This window comes from Phocoena phocoena, chromosome 15, assembly GCF_963924675.1.
Source record: "Phocoena phocoena chromosome 15, mPhoPho1.1, whole genome shotgun sequence".
In the NCBI taxonomy this organism is placed as follows: domain Eukaryota; kingdom Metazoa; phylum Chordata; class Mammalia; order Artiodactyla; family Phocoenidae; genus Phocoena; species Phocoena phocoena.
This window is the reverse complement of record NC_089233.1, coordinates 83700449-83724907: the sequence shown is the minus strand read 5'-3', so window position 1 is coordinate 83724907 and position 24459 is coordinate 83700449.

Sequence of the window (24459 nt, the reverse complement as noted above, 5' to 3'; positions counted from 1 at the left end):
GCAGTAATTTCTTCACATCCCAGAAAATTCCTTATACCTGAATCCTTATCTCAGGGAAGCCAAGCCTAGACAAGAGGCTAGTGAGTCATGGGGACAGTGAGAAAATCTGATGTCTATCCAGAGAGAAAGGATGTACCCACATGGATGAAAAGACCTATTAAGAACCACAAATTAAAAATGATGAGGGGTGGGGAAGGGAGGGATTGGGAGTTTAGGATTAGCAGGTGCAAACTAGTATGTATAGGATGGATAAACAAGGTCCTACTTATAGCACAGGGAACTATATTCAATATCCTGTGATAAACCATAATGGAAAAGAATATGAAAAAAGCACATATATATGTATAACTGAATCACTTTGCTGTACAGCAGAAATTAACACAACACTGTAAATCAACTATGCTTCAGTAAAGAAATTTTTTGAAAAAATGATGAAAACCTAGTACTTTCCGCGTTCGAAATTCTCAAGGCTTCCTGCTACTATTTTTCAAGCCCCCTTTTGATTGCACTGGATACCGGGGTGTGTGTGCACGTGCTTGTGCGTGAACGTACATGCATGTGTGTGTGTGTGTATGGTGTATATATGTGTTTCCATAGCCACTGACTGTTTATGGAACATTCTCACACACACAACCTCATTAATCCTTATAGCAACCCTGAGAAATGTGACAACTATTTATAGCCATATAATTCCCCAAAGGGCTTGACTTGACTTACGATTACAGGCACAGATACCATCAACCCATAAAACTTTGAAGAGAAGCCTAGAAGAAGGTGGGGGGCAGATGAGGGCAGCAGGTCAGGTACAACCTCACTGGGGAAAACTAGACCAGTTAAACATGAAAACTTTCTCTAAGCTTCCTGGAAACCAAGGCAAAAAGAGAAACAATTCTAATTGTCACAGAGCTCTTATTGTCTAAAAAAGAAAAAATATATACAAGTTTGCCAAGAAAAGCAAACTTTTTTCCAAGCCCTAACTTTAAAAAGACTTTTATCCCAAGGGTTCTGAAGAAAGGGCAGAGGACAACTTCAAGGATGGTGCTTTTGAGAACAGTTTCTCAGAAAATGGCCATTTTTCCTATCAACCACGGTTAAAAGCTCAGAGCGTGAAGTTAAATCATGTTCTGTTTAAAGGCAGTTCTACAGGGAGCTTCTGGGCCTGCCCCTTCCCAGCGAGCTGGCCCAGTCAAGGGCTGAGGCTCCCAGAATGGAAAGAACCAGCAGCCAGTCTGTCCTCGGGGGCTGACTCCTTCCAGATAGCAGCCAACTTAGCAGAAGGCAGATTCCACAGTCATGGGGACAGCGGGCTCCACATCTTCTGTGCTGTTTATTCGGAGTAAAGCCTCATGCGCTGGGCCAGGGGTTTTCAGATTGGACAGATTTACGAGCTGGTTCCTTATTTAGGGGAAATGATATAGAGTTTCCAGCTTTTATCTGCCAAATACAGACACCCCCAAAATGCCCTATCCGCTCTATTGTCACTGTTATTTCCTCAAGGAGGGCAGTTTCATACTGAAAAATCAAGTGTCTCTTTAAATTGAATAAATCTACCTTGGTGGAAAAACCCACTACCTTGGGCCTATTTTTTCCCCTTGTTTCACTACGGAAGTGAGAACCTGATCTTGAACCAACTTTTAGGAAGCCCCGCCCCCCACGCCTGGCTGAAGGTGGCGAGACTGACATTTGGTTGGGGTCACGTGAAAGTCTGACCTGTCCCTCTGTCCGTGGGGAGGGATGACCCCGGTGACCCCTCCTGGTAGCCCCTTGAGAGCTGTGACTTATTTCTAGCCCACGGACTGTGGCTAAGGAGGCAAGAGGTCAGTCCCCTGATGGGGTTACCTTATGTAAGACTCCATCCTGGCCAACTGGAGAGAGAGGCTCCTCTCACCCGCTTGAGAGGACGAGTAGCCATGCGGTGGAGGGCCACCTGGGGGGTGTGAAAGCTTTCTTGGGCTGCCATGACCTAATACCTCAAACTGGGTGGTTTAAACAGCAGAAGTCTGTTTATGTCTGTCTCTATGTCCCAATTTCCCCTTTTTACAAGGACAGAGTTGACGATATTGGATTACGGCCCACCCTAGGACCTGATCTGAACTTGATCACCTGCAGTGACCCCATTTCCAAGGAAGGTCACATTCACAGGTACTAGGGGATTGGGATTTCAACATCTTTGAGGAACATAATTCAGCCCATGACAGCAGGGAGCTGCAGGCCTCCTCTAGAACCTGAGAGCAGCCTCCAGCCAACAGCCAGCAAGAAGCTGGGGGCCCCGGTTCCCGCACGCCAGGAAACGGATTCTGCATTTGCCAACCACCACGTGAGCATGCAAGGTGACCGCCGCCCCCAGATGAAAATGTAGCCCAGCTGACTCTGATCACAGCTATCTGAGACCCTGGGCTGAGCCAGCTGATCCGTGCCCAGACGCCTGACCCACAGACACTGGGAGATAATCAATGTGCGTGTTGTGTCATGCCACCAGGTGTGTGGTGATTTGCTACAGAACACAGAAGACTAACACAGGAGGGACGTCCAGCCTCTTTGGGAGAAGGGTCACCATGTTGGATGCCCAGAGGCAGTCTGTCCTCAGGGTGGGGAGAACCAGAACCCAGATCCCACACTTAACCCACTGTGGTTTTGACCTTCATGACAAGCATGGAAAATTTCAGAGCAGAGGTCTGACCAGTATTTGAGGGGGCTAAATTGAATTCCTGTGCACAGGGATGTGGGAGAATTAGGATCTAGTGTGTGGACTCCAGGAAAGCATTCTCTTCTGTAGAATAAGGGATGGCGGGAAGCACCTTGTCTCCTAAGAAGTTATCACTGGAACATCTTCTTGACCTACAGGTAAAAAGAGGCTGACTCTAATTAGGGAAACCGAGGAGTGAGCTCGTAGACCTGGACAGTGGCCATTTCCAGTCACAGCAAATTCGCCCCAGACATGAGATCCAATTTCCTCGTCTCTGAAGTTTCCCAGCTGTCACTCAGAACCCTGATCCCCTCCCTTTAAGCCTCAAAACCCCAGGGAAATAAGAATAATCAAAAACAAAACAAACGAACAAAAACCTAAGCCAACAGTAAAGCAAATGAAACCGTAGCAGAAGGTTTTTGATAAGACCCAGAGAGAGGCCGAGGCCAGAGTGAAGCTGAAAACCCTTGACTAATCATAAAACACCACCCGTTCTCGTGAAGTCCAAGTACCTGTGTCCACCCACCAGTTTAGAACTCTCAGCTCTCCCAAAACTAAATCTCTGCATCAAGCCTGCAGCCCAGTAGCCCAGAACTTGGGCCAAACCGCACTCACCTTGACCCCGTCGTGATGGCAAGGTTAAGTCAGGAGGCCTGCCGAGAAAAAGGGCTATGGGGGTAGCCAGAGCCAGGATGCTCTAGGGAAGAGCCATGGAAAATGCCATCGCTTTCTACAGGAGAAAGCGCCCAGGGAAGGGCGCCAAGGAGCTGGGGAGAGACAACGAACCGTCCCTCCTCTAAACACTTTCCCAGGTGCGGGCAGTCCAACCTCCTGTTTTACCTGGTCAGCTCCACCACCTTTTTATTTTATTATAATAGGTTCCTGAAGAAAACACATGCCAATATAATACTCTCAGTTAAGACTGAGTTACACATTATCTGGCAGACATTATAATAAAAGCAGGGATTATTTATACGCTGAAGAAAACTTCAAAAAGCATTCCATTCCCAGCTGTGGGCACTCTCCGGAGGATGTGACTGACAGCTGCTTTTCGCTTTTCAACAAGATGGAATGGAAGTTGCAGAACTGAGGAGGCTGATGCCAGAAGTACCAGAAAAGCACAGGTCTGGAGCAGGAAGGATCTAGAAGCAGTAGCTCACCCTTGGCTACGTTGGCATCTGCTGCACGGGGGCTGTCCTCTGCGTTGTAGGATGTTCAGCGACATCCTTGGCCTCCACCCGGTAGGTGCCAGGGGCACCCTCCCCAGAGCTGTGACGGCCAAAAATGTCCCCAGACATTGCCAGATGTCCCCTCCTGGCTGAGAAGCAGCAGCTCTGTGATTTACTGGCGGTCTGACCTCAAGCTAATCCCTTCACCTTTCTGAGTTTTACTTTCCTCATCGCTGCCCTGCTGGCTCTGAACTTTTGAGAAGGTCAAAGAGGATCATGATTTGAAATCACTTTTAAAGCTCTGAAGTTCTAGAGCCGTGGAAGTTACGGGAGTGCTACCACCTGCTACGCGAAAAGTTTCTAACATCTAGAGGTTTTTGATTTTCATGCTGGAAGCAAACATGAAGTCCTGGAGGAGGGATCAGAGTTATTACCTACAACAATAATCGCCCTGATTCCCTTGCCTAGTGCCCTACAGGGACCCAGGGAGAACCAGACTTCACCCTGTATGTACAGGGGTCTGTACTGCAGGAGAGGAGCCCCCAAATCATTAATCGGGGAGTTTATATACAAAGGCTATACACACTGACCCCCTCTTCTCTAAGAGAGAAACTTTGCTTCCTAATGTCTTACAATCCTTTGGAATACAAACGAACCCTTTAGGAAGAGGAAGGGGGAAGACCCTACCCCAAAATGCAAGTATTAGGCTCCAGGGGAGAAGAGGGTGTTTTCCAGTTATTGAGCTACAACTGATATATAGCATTGTGTACATGGGAGGGGGTGGGGGAGGGATGGATTGGGAGTTTGGGGTCAGCAGATGCAAACGATTATACATAAAATGGATTAAACACCAAGGTCCTACTGTATAGCACAGGGAACTATATTCAATATAAACCATAATGGAAAAGAATATGAAAAAGAATGTGTGTATGCGTATAACTGAATCACTTTGCTGTACAGCAGAAATTAACACGACATTGTAAATCAACTAGACTTCAATAAAATTTTTTAAAAAGCACTATGTAAGTTTAAGGTGTATAACGTGAGGACTTGATATTATAAAATAATCACCACAATAAATGAGTTAACAGACCCATCACCATACATAGTTACCTTTTTTTACGTGCGTGGTGAGAACATTTAAGATCTATTCTCTTGGCAACTTTCAGGCATACAATACAGTGTTGTCAACTGTAGCCACCCCGCTCTACATTAGATGCCCAGAACTTATTCATCTTATAACTAGATGTTTGGAACCCTTAACTAGCATTTCTCCATTTCCCCCACCCTGCGCCCCTGGCAACCACCAATCTACTCTTTGTTTCTATGAGTCTGACTTTTCTACATTCCACAGATAAGTGAAATCATACAGTATTTGTCTCTCTGTGTCTGATTTATTTCACTTAGCATCATGCCCTAAAGTTACGTTCACCTTGTAACAAATGATAGGATTTCCTTCTTTTTATGGCTGAGTAATATTCGTGTGTGTGTGTATGTATATATGTGTGTGCGTATATATATATATATATATATATATATACACACACACATATACATATATACACATACATATACATATATACACATACATATACATATATACACATACACATACATATATACACATACACATACATATATACACATACATATACATATATACACATACACATACATATATATACATACATACACATACATACACATACATATATACACATACATATATACACATACATATACATATATACACATACATATACATATATACACATACACATACATATATACACATACATATATACACATACATATACATATATACACATACATATACATATATACACATACATATACATATATACACATACATATACATATATCACGTTTTCTTTGTCCATTCACTCAACAGCACACACTTAGGTTGTTTCCATACCTTGGCTATTGTGAATAACGCTGCAATGAATGCTGGGATTTACAAATGCATTTATCCCATCCCAGGGATAAATCCCATTTGATCATGGCGGATGATCCTTTTAATGTTGTGTTGAATGCAGTTTGCCAGCATTTTGTTGAGAACTTTTGCCTCTATTATTCATCAGGGACATTGGCCTGCTGTTTCCTTTTCTTGTTGTGTCCTGATCTGGCTTTGTTATCAGAGCAATGCTAGCCTCATAAAAAAAAAAATTTAAGAGTCTTCCCTCCACTCTCATTTTTGGAAGAGTTTGAGAAGGATTGGCATTAATTCTTCTCTAAATGTTTGGTAGAATTCACCAGCAAAACCAACTGGCCCTGGGCTTTTCTTTGTTGGGAGACTTTTGATTACTCATTTAAGGTCCTTAGTCGTTATTAGCCTGTTCAGATTTTCTATTTCTTCATGATTCAGTCTTGGCATGTTTTATGTTTCTAGGAATTTATCCATTTCTTCCAGGCTACCCCTTTTTTTCTTGGCATCTAATTGTTCATAGCAGTCTCTTTTGATTCTCACTTCTGATAAGGGACTCTTTTGTCCCTTGGGGGACTCTTTCACTCAGTAAGCTCTCTGCCTCCTGACTTTATTAAAGCGGGCTCCTAAAGAGAAGTTTTGCAAATAGTATGTATCACTACCTAAAACTGTCTCATAGATGTCTGTATTTATTTGTTTATTGACTCTCTTTCCCAACAGAATATAAATGCTATGACAGCAGACACCAGGTCTATTTGCACCACTGAATCTCCAGTACCTGGAAGTGTGCCTGGCACAGAACATATACTCATTACATGTTGATTCCTCTTAAACATGTAGCTCCCAAACATTAGCATGACAGTTGGAATGCCATTTCCTCTGCCTAGAAAGCGCTTCCTGACTCTCTTGGAAAACTCCTACTCATCCCTTAAGATACTTTTCAGACATCATCACCTCTACGAAACCTCAGAGTTCAATCCATCCCCTTCTATCTCCCATAGCACCTTGAATATACTAGTAATAACAAAAATACCAGCCAAGATTTTCTGAGCTGAAAAAGAATAGATACATGTATATGCACAACTAAATCACTTTGCTGTACACCTGAAACCAACACAACATCGTAAATCAACTCTACTCCAATATAAAATAAACGTTTTTTTAAAAAAAGATTTTCTGAACAGAGACAATGCATTGAGCATTGGGCTAAGTACTTTATAACTCAGTTAATCCTCACAATGAAAGTGGAACTGTGAACATCCTCCATTTTACAGATGAAGAAACTGAGGCTCAGAGAGGTTAAATCACATGCGCAGGACCACAGAGAAATTAAATGATACAACCAAGATTTGAACCTACAGATCTGGCTCTGGTACCCACTGTTACCCACAGAGGTAACTGGTCTCCCATACCACCAACCACCATGGCCAGCACAGTAATGCAGGGTAATCGCTGGTTTACCTTCCTGAGCTCCCTACATGACAGGAAGCTCTTTGCAGGCAGGGGTCTTGTGTTACTCCTCTCTGTAACTTTATTGCCAGGATAGCGCCTGGTACAAATGAGACGCTCAATTAACGCTCATGGAGTAACTGGTTTCTATACTGCTGACTTTTCCCTGGGATTTCTTGTTTCATTTCAAAAACCAGTATCAGCTGACACCTGAACCAAAGCCAAAAACATCCAACAAGCAAACGCTTATAACCATATGAGCACAAAGTTCTCAAAATTATTTGCCATTTCTGATCTCATCCAAGGATGTCCAACACTGGGAATGTAAATTAACTCTAGACTGAAGTTAGAGGAGAATTCACCGGACTGAGAATGACAAATAAGTGAAAACAACGACAAGAATATAATCTGTCCCCAATCACAGCATCCGAAATCAGACAGGAAAGGATTAAGTTTTACAGTTGACTTACCTGCCCAGAAATTGAGCCCCTAACTGAATAGAAAGAAGAAACCAGGCTATTTACTCCTAAATATGTTTTAAAGACTAGAATTTCATCCTATAAAGTATGGCAAGAAAAGATAACAAATTGATTTTCCACTCTGGTAACTGAATTTGGAAGGAAAGAACCGTTTATTTTTATCGGTTTCTCATTTGCCCATGATGGTGCTTTTGAAGGTGATGGTAGGAGCTTACAGATACCCAGTCATGAGGCAGCATACATCCCTAGTTGCCATCCAACACCATGTGAAAATTACAATAATTCCGTTCCGTAGAATTGATATCACCTTGCCTCTGGAGAGCTCTAGGCAGTACTCAAATTACATTTAAACACCAAATTAAAATTTTAACTATAAAAAATAACGGGATAAACAAGAGAGAATCATATTATAATATTATATTAGTAAAAATATGGCTGGGAGAAGGAAGCGGATTTTCCATATTGCCATTATGCTAAATGCAGTGTTATTTCCATTAGAGCCACAGGAAGCATATGGCCCATTTAGCATCAATCTTCATCAGAGTCCTGATCTCTCATGAACATTTATTTAAGGACCCATGGATACCAGCTACTCTCCAAGTCAAGTCACTAGAGAGCAAATTCCTGTACAAGTTTTCCTAATGATGACTAATGTGGACCTACAATTTCCTATTTTCCAAAAGATATTTTCAATGAGAATAGAAAAAGGCATCTGGCCAAGCTGAGAACAGGCCAGCCATGGACTTGATACTTTGCTTTTCCTCCAGGTGTTCTGGCTCATGGGGCCAAAGCCTTGTCGGGCAATTTTGCTGGAGAGGGGTCTCCTCTTGCCTCTCAAGACCCTCCTCTTCTCTCCTTCCTCCAGCCCTTCTTCTTCCCCAAATGCAGAGGCCACAGAACTATTTCAAGCTACGGAGCCTTTTTAAGCAGTATTGGAAAAGATTGAAGGACGCATTTAAAGGAGAATTTGGTCTCAGGATTGATTTATGTAAAATAATAAATGGTGCACTTGGCTGTTTATAGAGTTAGAGATAAAATTAGATTCTAGACATTCCTTCCTCATGCACCTGGGGTAACTCTGATGGATTACTGCCTTCATGTGACTTTAGGATAACAGCAACTCGTGGAAATTTACAAGGGGCTCCTTGAGAAACACATTTCCCAGCCACATCCAGTAATTCAGAAGGATATTCCCAGTCCCCAAAACGACTCAGATTTAATTTGGGACCAATACTTGAAAAGAGTAAGCTGATAAAAAGTATTAAATAGTTAACAATGTTGAAGTTACTTCACTCTCCACAGCTAAGCAGAAACAATTTCTCCCCAGCCTCTCACCTCTTAGCCTGGCCACCCTCAAAAAAATAAGCGAAGAGGGAGCAAATAACAACCCTGAGGATCGAGGAGATGAACACTTCATCAGCTGCCCAAGAAAGAAGGAGTCTGGATGTTAGCAGGCTCACGCCCTTGACCTTGGCAGTTGTACTTATAAAGTTGGAAATCAGGCCAACCTGAGTGTTGATAGCTACACAGGCTTTAAAGACCTCTTGACCTGAATGTCAGCTGCCCTCTGGCGATAGTCAGCTGTGTTGAACCCACGCATTTATGTGACAAATACTTATGTGCAACTGCTATCTCCTTGGCACTTTGCTGCGTCTGGATATGCAAACAGAGATCAAGAGCAGGCCATGCTCAAACTCAGCCTATAAAGCCGGGTGCAAAGTGCTCTTATGGGGGAAAAGTAGACAGGATGAGTTAAGGATAGTTAAACTGAGACCTGAACAGAGAGCGAGGCTGCAAGGCAAAATTCTTGCAGTGGAGGGGTGGGGTGGGGTACAGAGATAGTATTGATGGAGGGGGGATTGGGGGCAGAAAAGCAAGAAGACTTAGACGGCTGAATTGTAAAGTGGGAGAGGGAGAAGCATAAGCAAAGAGACTGAAGAGTCAAGGAGAAGCCAACTGATTAAAGGCCTGCCAGCCAGCCACACGTGGAAGCTAGAACTTTATGGAAACAATGTCATGTGACACTATCAGGTGCTGTAGAAAGAACACCCGCTAGAGTACAGGGTTGGATGAAGGCGCGCAGGGCAAACTGAAACGGGAAGACCCCTGAAGACCCTTCCAGGCCCTGCCAGTCATTCAGGTGTCCTCCACTGGGATGGGGGGCCACCACGGGATAGGTTCCAAATAGATCTACAAGGCAGAGTGCACAGAACTTGCGGACTGATTGGACGAGCAGACTGAAGAAGGCGGATTCGCCAAGATGATGCCCAGGCTTTGGCGGGAGGAGCAGTGGAAGGATTTACTAGGGCCAGCACACCAGGGAGGCAGGTTCCAGGGATGGCTTCTGAGATCAGTTTTGGAGAGATGGCTTTGGAGGCGTTCACGGGGCAGAGCCAGGCGGAGACGCTTCAGAAGGAGTCTACAGCAAGTGATGGGAGTCCCTGACCCTCCCTTCACCTCTAGACCCGGAAGAGGAGGAGAAACTATTAGACCAGCAGGTAAATTGTGAGGCAACCCTTTCTCTGAAAACTACAAGGTTCCCGGAAAAATCAGGGTTTCCAGAAAAATCCACCAGAGGCAGCAGCAGCCATGCATTCGCGGTGACAGTTACGGGACCTCACTCGAAGGGGGCGGGACTTCCGCCGAGGCCGGAAGGAGCCTCCAACAAGCGAAGAAGACGGCAACATGGCCACCTGCTCACTCCCTTCAGTCTCTGATGGCAGCAGTACTTGGACCACGTCTGCTCACCCAGAATTTGAAGCAATTCCACTGAAAGCAGAAAGCTTCTGTGCAGCCTCCTTCCTCTGCGGCCCTCACTCTCTGGCTAGGGCAGGCGATGCGTGTTTGTACTGGCAGTTGTGCAGGTCCTGGGGTCTCTTGCCCCAAAGCTGCTTCCAACTTTTCTGCTCACCACCATCCACCAGCTGATAATCCCAAAGGGCATCGTGTTTCTTCCCGTGGAAGCTCCGGCTTCATGCTTTCCTTCCAGTCCCTAGGCAGACACTGAGCAATAGAAACGCCACACAAGCCACGTATGTAATTTTAGATTTTCTAGTAAATACATTTTTAAGTGAAAATTTAAATGTGAAACTAATTTTAATAACGTACTTATGCCACTATATCCAAACTATTTTTTAATTATCAAGATAGTTTATAGCCTGTGTGTGTGTGTGTGTGTGTGTGTGTGTGTGAAATCTTCAATCTGACGTGTATTTTACACTTAAACTACATCTCAGTTTGCACTGGTTACATGTCAAGGGCTCAGTGGCCACGTGGGGCTCTGGGATGGTGTTGGAAAGCACAGCTCTAGACCGTCAGGCCCAGACCTTCCAGTCCAGAGAGCTAATAATAGCCATGAGAGCTAAGGTGTATTGGGCACTGGCTGAATACCAGGGACCTTGAAAAGCACTTTATGTGGGGTATAATGTGGGTAAGTGCACAGATTCCTAGACTTCAGTCCTGGCACCAGCACTTACTAAATTTGGCCAGTGACTTTTTGTCTCTGTCCCTTAATTTCTTGCTGTAAAATGGGAATGATAATATTATGGTCTGAATGTGTCCCCGCAAAATTCATATGTTGAAACCTAACCCCTAAGGTGATGGTATTAGGAGGTGGGGCCTTTGGGAGTGATTAGCTCATTAAGGTAGAGTCTCAGAAATAGGTTTAGTGCCCTTATAAAAGAGGTTCCAGAGAGCCCCCTTGTCCCCTTCCACCGTCTGAGGACACAGTGAGAAGCTGGCAGTCTGCAACTGAGGGGAGGGCCTTCAGCAGACCCCAACCATGCTGGTACCTTGATCTGGAACTTCCCAGCTTCTAGAACTGTGAGTAGTAAATTTCTGTTGTTTATGACCCACCCAGTTTGTGGTACTTTGTTATAGCAGCCCAAATGGACTAAGACAGATGATAATATCCAGCGAGGACTGTTGAGAGAATTAAATTAGCAAGTATTACACAAGTGCCTAGAACAGAGCCTGCCATAATACGCTCTGTATAATTGTTGCTATTCCTCTTATCCTAGACCACACAGCTTCCAAAGAGGTCAGTGTGACAAAGTTTGAAACCTGTCTGTTGGATTTCCAATTAGAAGTTCTTGGTGACCCTACCAAGGGCAATTGATTTGAATGGTGATAAAAACCAAAACCAGCCTGCTCTGTGTGGTGAGTAGGCAGTGATGTGAAGATCTCCATTTTCATTTAGTATCCACAGTTCCTTTAAAACCCGGATCAGAACCACCCCGTGGGCACTTGCCTTATCTATGCTACCATAAATGGAACATCTGCAAGTCTCCTTAACACCCTTCACAATACCATTCAATAGTATTGAATGCCGCCAGAGAAGCCAGGGGCACAGTTGAGAGCACCCAGACAGTGTAGAGAAAGGAACAGCAAACAAAGGGGCCTCAGGGCTTGTCCACATTTAGATAACAAAAGCAAGTTAGAATTAGCGGGGGGAGGGCGGATAAAGGAGGAGGAGGAATGAGAAGTGGACGGATAAAGAGGTATTGCTTCAACTGCTAAGTCCTGGATATCTGTGGCCTGTGCCTTTTGTTCACAGTGCATCAAAGAAAAGGTTTAATGGTCTTAGAAATGACTACCTTATATTAACTTTTTATTTGGAAATAATTTTAAAGCTACATAAAAGTCACAAAAATAGTACAAAGAGTTCCCGCTATCCTTTGCGCAGATTCATGGACTGATAGCATTTTGCAGCATTTACTTTATCGTTCTCTCTCTGGCTGAACCCTGTGAGATTAGACTGCATACATCATGTCCTTTCATCCCTAAATACCTCAGTGTGCATCTGAAGCCTTCTCTAATGTAATGACAATACAGTTATCACATCCAAGAAATTTTACATTGATAATAATACTCTTACCTAATCTACAGTTAGAACGGTGGCGGTGGCGGGGGCATGAAAGGAAAGGTGGAATCACAGGGCAGATGAATAATGACTGCTGCTCCGTGTTCCACCTCCACCAACTGTCTCAACAGTGTCGTTCAGAGCAACTCTTTTCTGGCCCAGTATCCAATCCATTATCATGCCTTGCATCTAGAAATAACTAACTTTTAACTTCTTCTTTATTTACCTGAACATTTTGGACTTCAGCACTAATTATCCATTGGCCTAGTTCAAAGATGCTTGGAATGTAATTTAAATGAAGGTATCTTAAGAAGTGGCAGGGTTGTTAAGGAAGGGTGGCAAAGGTAGAAAGAGCCCTGAAAAGGTACAGCTGAGCATCTCATGTTTGGACACCATCCTAACTACAGAAGACGGCACAGCTGAGTCCTTGGGACGGCACAGCTGAGTGACCCCTCTGTTAAGTTACAGAGACACTAGGGATACAAATACAAATAAAACTGACCCCTGCCCAGGAAGAGATGACAGATCTTTTCAATAGGAACACAGATCACTTCAATACGAAGTGGTAAATGATGTAAATGCCGAGACCCAAGTGCCCACCTGCAGAATCATAGTGTGTGCTGCTGGTCATTTTATTCTCGCTACTCAGAGACTTAAAAGCCCTGGGCTTGAGTCTCAAGGGATCGGTTCTGTTAAGAATTTTACCACCACAGAACAGTAGCTTCTCACTGTAGGATTTGGAGGAGGTTCTCCCTGTCATGTGCCCAACTGTGTCCTGATAACCTTACAAGCATCCCAAGTTTCTCCTTTCTCCTTTAGGCCTGAAACTTCTCTGAAACGTCACTCTTTGTATGAATTCTATTTCGATCAGGCTGTTTGAGTTTCAAAAATCTAGACTTACTCAACCCAGCTCAAATAAAGGGCACAGATAATGACTGAGGCCCCTCAGCAGTGTAGAGATGGCACAAGACATCTCTAGGACAGTTTCAGCAAGGAATTAGAAAACTCCAGGGAAGAATATGGAACTTCAGGGTTGAGGGTAGGCGTCCAAAAGCATTGACAGGTGTCAAAACAAGTTCATGCTAGTGTGAAAATTTCAGTTATTTTTTAAATAAGTTTTCTATATCTCTTGAGAAACCAGAAAATCATTAGTCCTCTTTTGCTCTTAGAAAAGAACATTACTAAAGAAGTATTTCAGCCTTTATTTTGAATCTTTTTAGATTGCGTGTGGAGTAATTTGGATGGCATGTATTTCGCGGTGGAATTTACCTCTGCGTTCCTACCAGAGTGAGTCTTCTTGGTGAATCACCAGGAGGAGAGAAGCTGAGTTCCAATGCTTCCTCCTGGCATTCCAAGTCTACACAACCGAAACAAGTGTTACCCTTGCAGCAGGGTGGCAGGGAAGAGAAAATTAAAAATATAAAATGTCAATATTCCACAAATTAAATGGTGTCGGTACAAATAATACAATCATGCGTCATTTATCTAACATTGTTTTGTTCGATGTTCCGTGGTAATTTTTCAGGAAGCTAAAGTTTGTGGTATAATGACGAAAGTTAACAAGTAATTAGCATCAGGCGGGAATTAACTCTGAAAGGGCACAGGAGAAACTTGCTGTGGGGATAAAAATGCTCCATCTTGATAGTGGTGCTGGCTGTAAACATTTGTCAAAAGTCCTGGCACTGAACACTGCTGAAGGGTCAATTTTATTGTATGTAAATTCTACCTCGATAAATCTGACTCTTAAAAAGGGGGGAAGTAATTAGGATGCTCTCAAGAAAGTGAAAAGGCAACCTACAGAATGTAAGGAAATATTTGCAAATCATATATCTGATAAAAGTCTAGTATCCAGAATAAATGAAAAACAACTGGGCTTCCCTGGTGGCGCAGTGGTTGAGAGTCCGCCTGCCGATGCGGGGGACGCGGGTTCGTGCCCCGGTCCGGGAAGATCCCACATGCCGCGGGGCGGCTAGGCCCGTGAGCCATGGCCGCTGAGCCTGCGCGTCCAGAGCCTGTGCTCCGCAACGGGAGAGGCCACAACAGTGAGAGGGCCGCGTACCGCAAAAAAAAAAAAAAAAAAAGAGGATGCTCCAACAGCTTACTGTGTCTGTGAAACTCACAAGGCAAGGCATTGTCTCCAAGCTAGGAAGGCTCTGCATTCTTCTGCACTGACCAGGCATCCAAGTTGTGACTTAAACTGCAATTGCTGTGGTCCTAGGCAGCACCCCTCAAATGCCCTTGGAGCTGACCCCTGAGAATGCGTTGCAAGTAACACAATAGGAGGAACTAAAGAACTTAAATAAAAACTGTATCTACTGTCAGGCAGTCAAAAAGCTCTGTGAGCACTCCAAAGCCAGACTGTCCAAGGTGGGTGGAGAGAAATGTATCTACTGCTGGGAAGAAAGCCAGTCCCCAACACTGGACATGCACCTCAAGAGAAGTGAGATGAGAGGCAAAAAACAATGGTCCCCAGTCTCCAATCTTTGAAGCAGTAAGAACAGTGCAAGACTGTCCCAGAACTGAGCCACCTAGGGCCTAAGAAATTGGGGAAACACCAGGGGCCACCAAGGCTGGTTTAACTGGCAGGCATCCAACAAGAAAGCAAGAAGACCAGGGAAGAGTAGGCTCCAGGGGCAGGGCCAGGTGGAGATCTCAAGTGACGGCCATTGTTATAATTGCCCATGACCTTGGCTTGGGAAAATTAGAATCCCTCAAGAAGGGTTTCCCCCAAGAATCGTCAACCAGTAGATTGCTGTCAACTTGGAAGGAGTGCCTTTGTTATACCCCTGGGCTCTGCTTGACCCTCTCTGTTCAACTAAGATGAAGACTCAAAAGAAGTGTGTATCCAAGCTGGAAGTAGCCCAGGAACGGAAAGAAACGCTTATCCTTTGATGAACAAAACAAGTCAAGAGTCGGAAGGATTTTCACAAGTGAAAGCTGGACCAAAATTAAGAAGAAATTTAACAGGAGTGTGTGTAAAAACCTAGCTTTCTTTTTTTTTTTTTTTTTAATACAGTTAAAGGATAGCGGCATGTTGGTGAATGGCATGAAGTGCCCATTACATGCTGGACATTTGACAGGCGTTATCTCATCTCATCCTCATAACAGTGGTACAAAGTAGCAAATAGGAGAACTGAAGCCCCAAGGAGAGCAAGTAATTTACTCAAAGTCACATACTATATGTGTGAGGCAAAGCCCATCTAGGGCCCCCGACCTCCAAAATACATTGTCCTGTTTTCCACAAACAGTTCCTCGTAGGATAAACCTGAACCTAAGCACAATTTGTGTGAAGAAGACCTGGGGCTCCACTTGACCGTATGTTTTTAAAGACTGTGTCGGTTGAAGCCTACATCAATTAAAATACAGGGTCCCAAATCTCAGGGACATAACCATCCCATTGTCCTTCAAGGATCCATTGGAGTATTTGAGGACCAGACTTGAGAAGGAACTGAGTGCTTCAGAGTTGATTAGTCAGTCTCACAGTCTCCCTAAAGATTCCGAGTTGGGTCCTGAAACCAGGAATCTTAACCAACTAGGACAGCCCCTGGGGAAATCTTAGAAATGAGGCGCCCCCTGGTGGTCCTCTTGACCAGGGACCATAGGCCATTCCAGAGTATTCTATTCACCTGCTGCAATGCACCAAGCAATCCATCTCTAATTTTTAAATTATGTTTTGATCGTTGAGATTATTTTCACCTTAACGCTTTGATCAATATCTTATATTTTAGAGAATATTTATTATATACTTATTTACAGTTGCATCCCAAGCTCAAAAATTGGTAGTATGCGCCTATAGAAGCTACTAAACAACAACAACAAAGCAAGAGAATCCAAGCCCGTATCTCCCTCATATAGGACTTCTTGAGCTTTAAATTAAAACTGTCATTATGCCTTTGATGGGGAACGTTTATTTCACAAAGGAGAGGGTGGATCCATTGCAAGGGAGTTTAATCATTTCCTACAAGTAACATCATCTTAGCAGCCTTAGGGTAGTCTTCAGCTCGGAATTAGTATCTCATTATTTATATTATCCATCGTATGTCTTATTTATTCTCTGCCTCATTTATTTTTATGAAAGTAACTTGCAGAGTTTTTAGTTCTGAGGAACGAGTTTTCTTATTTGCTTTTGAGCACTGATCAGCCACAAGTTCTAAAATAAACACATAATTTGAGTGTAGAAAAGCAAAGAGAAGCAAAATTAATTAACTTGCCAGTCCACTGTCATTGGTGAATATTAAAGTACATATAAATCATCACAGTTCTGAATGATTCTATGAGGTGTGTTGGCAAACTTTCCCGTAAAGAGCCAGTGAGGGGCTTCCCTGGTGGCGCAGTGGTTGAGAATCCGCCTGCCAATGCAGGGGACACGGGTTCGATCCCTGGTCCAGGAAGATCCCACATACCGCAGAGCAACTAAGCCCATGTGCCACAACTACTGAGCCTGTGCCCTAGAGCCCGTGAGCCACAACTACTGAGCCCATGTGCCGCAACTACTGAAGCCTACGCACCTAGAGCCCGTGCTCCGCAATGAGAAGCCATCGCAATGAGAAGCCTGTGCACTGCAACGAAGAGCAGCCCCTGCTCCCCACAACTAGAGAAAGCCCGCGTGCAGCAACGAAGACCCAACACAGACAAAAATAAATGAATAAATAAAAATTAAAAAAAAAAAAAGAAAAAGAAAAGAGCCAGTGAGGAAACATTTTAGATTCTGCAAGCCAGAAGGTCTCTGCCACAACTACTAGACCCAGCTGTTGAAGCACAAAAGCTTCCAGAGACAATATATAAACAAACAGATGTGGCCATGTTCCAATAAAACTTTATTTACAGACAGATACACCAGAAATACATCTACACGTGGAACAACTCCTACAGAACACCTACGGAACGCTGGCAGAAGACCTCAGACCTCCCAAAAGGCAAGAAACCCCCTACGTAACTGGGTAGGGCAAAAGAAAAAAGAATAAACAGAGACAAAAGAATAGGGACGGTACCTGCACCAGCGGGAGGGAGCTGTGAAGGAGGAAAAGTGTCCACACACTAGGAAGCCCCTTCGCGGGTGGAGACTGCGGGTGGCAGAGCGGGGGAGCTTCAGAGCCGCGGAGGAGAGCGCAGCAACAGGGGTGCAGAGGGCAAAGCGGAGAGATTCCAGCGCAGAGGATCAGGGCCGCCCGGCACTCACCAGCCCGAGAGGCTTGTCTGCTCCCCCGCCGGGGCGGGCGGGGGCTGGGAGCTGAGGCTCGGGCTTCAGTCGGAGCGCCGGGAGAGGACTGGGGTTGGCGGCGTGAACACAGCCTGCAGGGGTTAGTGCACCACGGCTGGCCGGGAGGGAGTCCGGGGAAAAGTCTGGAGCTGCCGAAGAGGCAAGCGACTTTTTCTTCCCTCTTTGTTTCCTGGTGCGCGAGGAGAGGGGATTAAGAGCGCTGCTTAAAGGAGCTCCAGAGACGGGCGCGAGCCGCGGGTAAAAGCGCGGAACACAGAGACGGGCGGGAGACGCTAAGGCCGCTGCTGCCGCCACCAAGAAGCCTGTGTGCGAGCACAGGTCACTCTCCACACCTCCCGTCCCCGGAGCCTGTGCAGCCCGCCACCGCCAGGGTCCCGGGATCCAGGGACAACTTCCCCGGAAGAACGCATGGCGCGCCTCACGCTGGCGCAACGTCACGCCGGCCTCTGCCGCCGCAGGCCCGCCCCGCCTCCGTGCCCCTCCCTCCCCCAGCCTGAGTGAGCCAGAGCTCCTGAATCAGCGGCTCCTTTAACCCCGTCCTGTCTGAGCGAAGAACAGACGCCCTCCAACGACCTACATGCAGAGGCGGGTCCAAATCCAAAGCTGAGCCCCTGGGAGCTGTGAGAACAAAGAAGAGAAAGGGAAATCTCTCCCAAGCAGCCACAGAAGCAGCGGATTAAAGCTCCACAATCAACTTGATGTACCCTGCATCTGTAGAATACATGAATAGACAACGAATCATCCCAAATTAAGGAGCCCTGTGGATGAAAGGCTCTTGGTGCTGCAGCCAGGAGTCAGTGCTGTGCCTCTGAGGTGGGAGAGCCAACTTCAGGACACTGGTCCACAAGAGGCCTCCCAGCAGCACATAATATCAAACGGCGAAAATCTCCCAGAGATCTCCATCTCAACGCCAGCACCCAGCTTCACTCAACGACCAGCAAGCTACAGTGATGGACATCCTATGCCAAACAAGTAGCAAGACAGTAATAAAACCCCACCCATTAGCAGAGAGGCTGCCTAAAATCATAATAAGTCCACAGACACCCCACAACACACCACCAGACGTGGACCTGCCCACCAGAAAGACAAGATCCAGCCTCATCCACCAGAGCACAGGTACTAGTACCCTCCACCAGGAAGCCTACACAACCCACTGAACCAACCTTAGCCACTGGGGACAGACACCAAAAACAACAGGAACTACGAACCTGCAGCCTGCAAAAAGGAGACCCCCAAACACAGTAAGATAAGCAAAATGAAAAGACAGAAAAACACACAGCAGATGAAGGAGCAAGAAACATTTAACAAGGACCTAGAAGAACTAAAGATGAAACAAACAACGATGAACAACACAATAAATGAAAAATACTCTAGATGGGATCAATAGCAGAATAACTGAGGTAGAAGAACGGATAAGTGACCTGGAAGATGAAATAGTGGAAATAACTACTGCAGAGCAGAATAAAGAAAAAAGAATGAAAAGAACTGAAGACAGTCTCAGAGACCTCTGGAACAACATTAAACTCACCAACATTCAAATTATAGGGGTTCCAGAAGAAGAAGAGGAAAAGAAAGGGACTGAGAAAATATTTGAAGAGATTATAGTTGAAAACTTCCCTAATATAGGACAGGAAATAGTTAATCAAGTCCAGGAAGCACATAGAGTCCCATACAGGATAAATCCAAGGAGAAATACGCCAAGACACATATTAATCAAACTGTCAAAAATTAAATACAAAGAAAACATATTAAAAGCAGCAAGGGAAAAACAACAAATAACACCCAAGGGAATCCCCATAAGGTTAACAGCTGATCTTTCAGAAGAAACTCTGCAAGCCAGAAGGGACTGTCAGGACATATTTAAAGTGATGAAGGAGAAAAACCTGCAAACAAGATTACTCTACCCAGCAAGGATCTCATTCAGATTTGATGGAGAAATTAAAACCTTTACAGACAAGCAAAAGCTGAGAGAGTTCAGCACCACAAAACCAGCTTTACAACAAATGCTAAAGGAACTTCTCTAGGCAAGAAACACAAGAGAAGGAAAAGACCTACAATAATGAACCCAAAACAATTAAGAAAATGGGAATGGGAACATACATATTGATAATTACCTTAAATGTAAATGGACTAAATGCTCCCACCAAAAGACACAGATTGGCTGAATAGATACAAAAACAAGACGCATATCTTTGCTGTCTACAAGACACCCACTTCAGACCTAGAGACACATACAGACTGAAAGTAAGGGGATGGAAAAATGTATTTCATGCAAATGGAAACCAAAAGAAAGTTGGAGTAGCAATTCTCATATCAGACAAAATAGACTTTAAAATAAAGACTATTAGAAGAGACAAAGAAGGACACTACATAAAGATCAAGGGATCGATCCACGAAGAAGATATAACAATTGTAAATATTTATGCACCCAACGTAGGAGCACCTCAATACATAAGGCAAATACTAACAGCCGTAATAGGGGAAATTGACAGTAACACATTCATAGTAGGGGACTTTAACACCCCACTTTCACCAATGGACAGATCATCCAAAATGAAAATAAATAAGGAAACACAAGCTTTAAATGATACATTAAACAAGATGGACTTAATTGATATTTATAGGACATTCCATCCAAAAACAACAGAATACACATTTTTCTCAAGTGCTCATGGAACATTCTCCAGGATAGATCATATCTTGGGTCACAAATCAAGCCTTGGTAAATTTAAGAAAATTGAAATTGTATCAAGTATCTTTTCTGACCACAACGCTATGAGACTAGATATCAATTACAGGAAAAGATCTGTAAAAAATACAAACACATGGAGGCTAAACAATACACTACTTAATAACGAAGTGATCACTGAAGAAATCAAAGAGGAAATCAAAAAATACCTAGAAACAAATGACAATGGAGACACGACGATGCAAAATCTATGGGATGCAGCAAAAGCAGTTCTAAGAGGGAAATTTATAGCAATACAATCCTACCTTAAGAAACAGGAAACATCTCGAATAAACAACCTAACCTTACACCTAAAACAATTAGAGAAAGAAGAACAAAAAAACCCCAAAGTTAGCAGAAGGAAAGAAATCATAAAAATCAGCTGAGAAAGAAAAAGAGATGAAAGAAACTATAGCAAAGATCAATAAAACTAAAAGCTGGTTCTTTGAAAGGATAAACAAAATTGATAAACCATTAGCCAGACTCATCAAGAAAAAAAGGGAGAAGACTGAAATCAATAGAATTAGAAATGAAAAAGGAGAAGTAACAACTGACACTGCAGAAATACAAAAGATCATGAGAGATTACTACAAGCAACTCTATGCCAATAAAATGGACAACCTAGAAGAAATGGACAAATTCTTAGAAAGGCACAACCTGCCAAGACTGAATCAGGAAGAAAGAGAAAATATGAACAGACCAATCACAAGCACTGAAATTGAAACTGTGATTAAAAATCTTCCAAAAAACAAAAGCCCAGGACCAGATGGCTTCACAGGCGAATTCTATCAAACATTTAGAGAAGAGCTAACACCTATCCTTCTCAAACTCTTTCAAAATATAGCAGAGGGAAGAATACTCCAAAACTCATTCTACGAGGCCACCATCACCATGATACCAAAACCAGACAAGGATGTCACAAAGAAAGAAAACTACAGGCCAATATCACTGATGAACATAGATGCAAGAATCCTGAACAAAATACTAGCAAACAAAATCCAACAGCACATTAAAAGGATCATACACCATGATAAAGTGGGGTTTTTTCCAGGAATGCAAGACTTCTTCAATATACGCAAATCAATCAATGTGATACACCATATTAACAAACTGAAGGAGAAAAACCATATGATCATCTCAATAGATGCAGAGAAAGCTTTTGACAAAATTCAACACCAATTTATGATAAAAACCCTGCAGAAAGTAGGCATGGGAGAACTTTCCTCAACATAATAAAGGCCATATATGACAGACACACAGCCAGCATCATCCTCAATGGTGAAAAACTGAAAGCATTTCCACTAAGATCAGGAACAAGACAAGGTTGCCCACTCTCACCACTCTCATTCAACAGAGTTTTGAAAGTTTTAGCCACAGCAATCAGAGAAGAAAAGGCAATAAAAAGAATCCACGTCTGAAAAGAAGAAGTAAAGCTGTCACTGTTTGCAGACGACATGATACTATCCATAGAGAATCCTAAAGATGCTACCAGAAAACTACTAGAGCTAATCAATGAATTTGGTAAAGTAGCAGGATACAAAATTAATGCACAGAAATCTCTGGCATTCCTATACACTAATGATGAAAAATCTGAAAGTGAAATCGAGAAAACACTCCCATTTACCACTGCAACAAAAAGAATAAAATATCTAGGAATAAACCTACCTAAGGAGACAAAAGACCTGTATGCAGAAAATTATAAGACACTGATGAAAGAAATTAAAGATGATACAAATAGATGGAGAGATATACCATGTTCTTGGATTGGAAGAATCAACATTGTGGAAATGACTCTACTACCCAAAGCAATCTACAGATTCAACGCAATCCCTATCAAACTACCACTGGCATTTTTCACAGAACTAGAACAAAAAATTTCACAATTTGTATGGAAACACAAAAGACCCCAAATAGCCATAGCAATCTTGAGAATGAAAAACAGAGCTGGAAGAATCAGGCTCCCTGACTTCAGACTATACTACAAAGCTACAGTAATCAAGACAGTATGGTACTGGCACAAAAACAGAAAGATAGATCAATGGAACAGGATAGAAAGCCCAGAGATAAACCCACACACATATGGTCACCTTGTCTTTGATAAAGGAGGCAGGAATGTACAGTGGAGAAAGGACAGCCTCTTCAATAAGTGGTGCTGCGAAAACTGGGCAGCTACATGTAAAAGTATGAGATTGGATCACTCCCAGACACCATGCACAAAGATAAGCTCAAGGTGGATTAAAGACCTAAATGTAAGGCCAGAAACTATCAAACTCTTAGAGGAAAACATAGGCAGGACACTCTATGACATAAATCACAGCAAGGTCCTTTTTGACCCACCTCCTAGAGAAATGGAAATAAAAACAAAAATAAACAAATGGGACCTAATGAAACTTCAAAGCTTTTGCGCAGCAAAGGAAACCGTAAACAAGACCAAAAGACAACCCTCAGAATGGGAGAAAACATTTGCAAATGAAGCAACTGACAAAGGATTTATCTCCAAAATTTATAAGCAGCTCATGCAGCTTAATAACAAAAAAACAAACAACCCAATCCAAAAATGGGCAGAAGACCTAAATAGACATTTCTCCAAAGAAGATATACAGACTGCCAACAAACACATGAAAGAATGCTCAACATCACTAATCATTAGAGAAATGCAAATCAAAACTACAATGAGATATCATCTCACACAAGTCAGAATGGCCATCATCAAAAAATCTAGAAACGATAAATGCTGGAGAGGGTGTGGAGAAAAGGGAACACTCTTGCACTGTTGGTGGGAATGTAAATTGATACAGCCACTGTGGAGAACAGTATGGAGGTTCGTTAAAAAACTACAAATAGAATGACCATATGACCCAGCAATCCCACTACTGGGCATATACCCTGAGAAAACCATAATTCAAAAAGAGTCATGTACCAAAATGTTCATTGCAGCTCTATTTACAATAGCCCGGAGATGGAAAGAACCTGAGTGTCCATCTTCAGATGAATGGATAAAGAAGATGTGGCACATATATACAATGGAATATTACTCAGCCATAAAAAGAAACGAAATTGAGCTATTTGTAATGAGGTGGATAGACCTAGAGACTGTCATACAGAGTGAAGTAAGTCAGAAAGAGAGAGACAAATACCGTATGCTAACACATATATATGGAATTTAAGGAAAAAAATGTCATGAAGAACCTAGGGGTGAAACAGGAATAAAGACACAGACTTACTAGAGAATGGACTTGAGGATATGGGGAGGGGGAAGGGTAAACTGTGACAAAGCGAGAGAGAGGCATGGACATATATATACTACCAAACGTAAGGTAGATAGCTAGTGGGAAGCAGCCGCATAGCACAGGGAGATCAGCTCGGTGCTTTGTGACCGCCTGGAGGGGTGGGATAGGGAGGGTGGGAGGGAGGGAGACGCAAGAGGGAAGAGATATGGGAACATATGTATATGTATAACTGATTCACTTTGTTATAAAGCAGAAACTAACACACCATTGTAAAGCAATTATACTCCAATAAAGATGTTAAAATAAAAAAAATTTATTAAAAAAAAAAACTTTATTTACAAACCCAAGCGGCAGGCCAGTTTTGGCTTGCAGGCCATAATTTGCTAACCCCTACTATAGTGAACAGTTTTTCTCCATTGGTGCCTTCTACTTTGGAAAACAATTCTGGAATATACATACTAAGAATGTTGAGTAATAATATGGAGTTCACAGTTCTATTCCTACTATACTAGTATTTACTTAGTGTTTTCTTGATTATATATTAAAGGATATTTATAAAGAAATGTATTAAATTTTTGATTGCATCTAAACAAGTTACAACAGTTTTATACCTTGTCATATGGTACATAAGTCACCTTTATAGTTTAGTTACAAAAATTTACCAACTCATTTTTTTGTTTTCATTATGTGG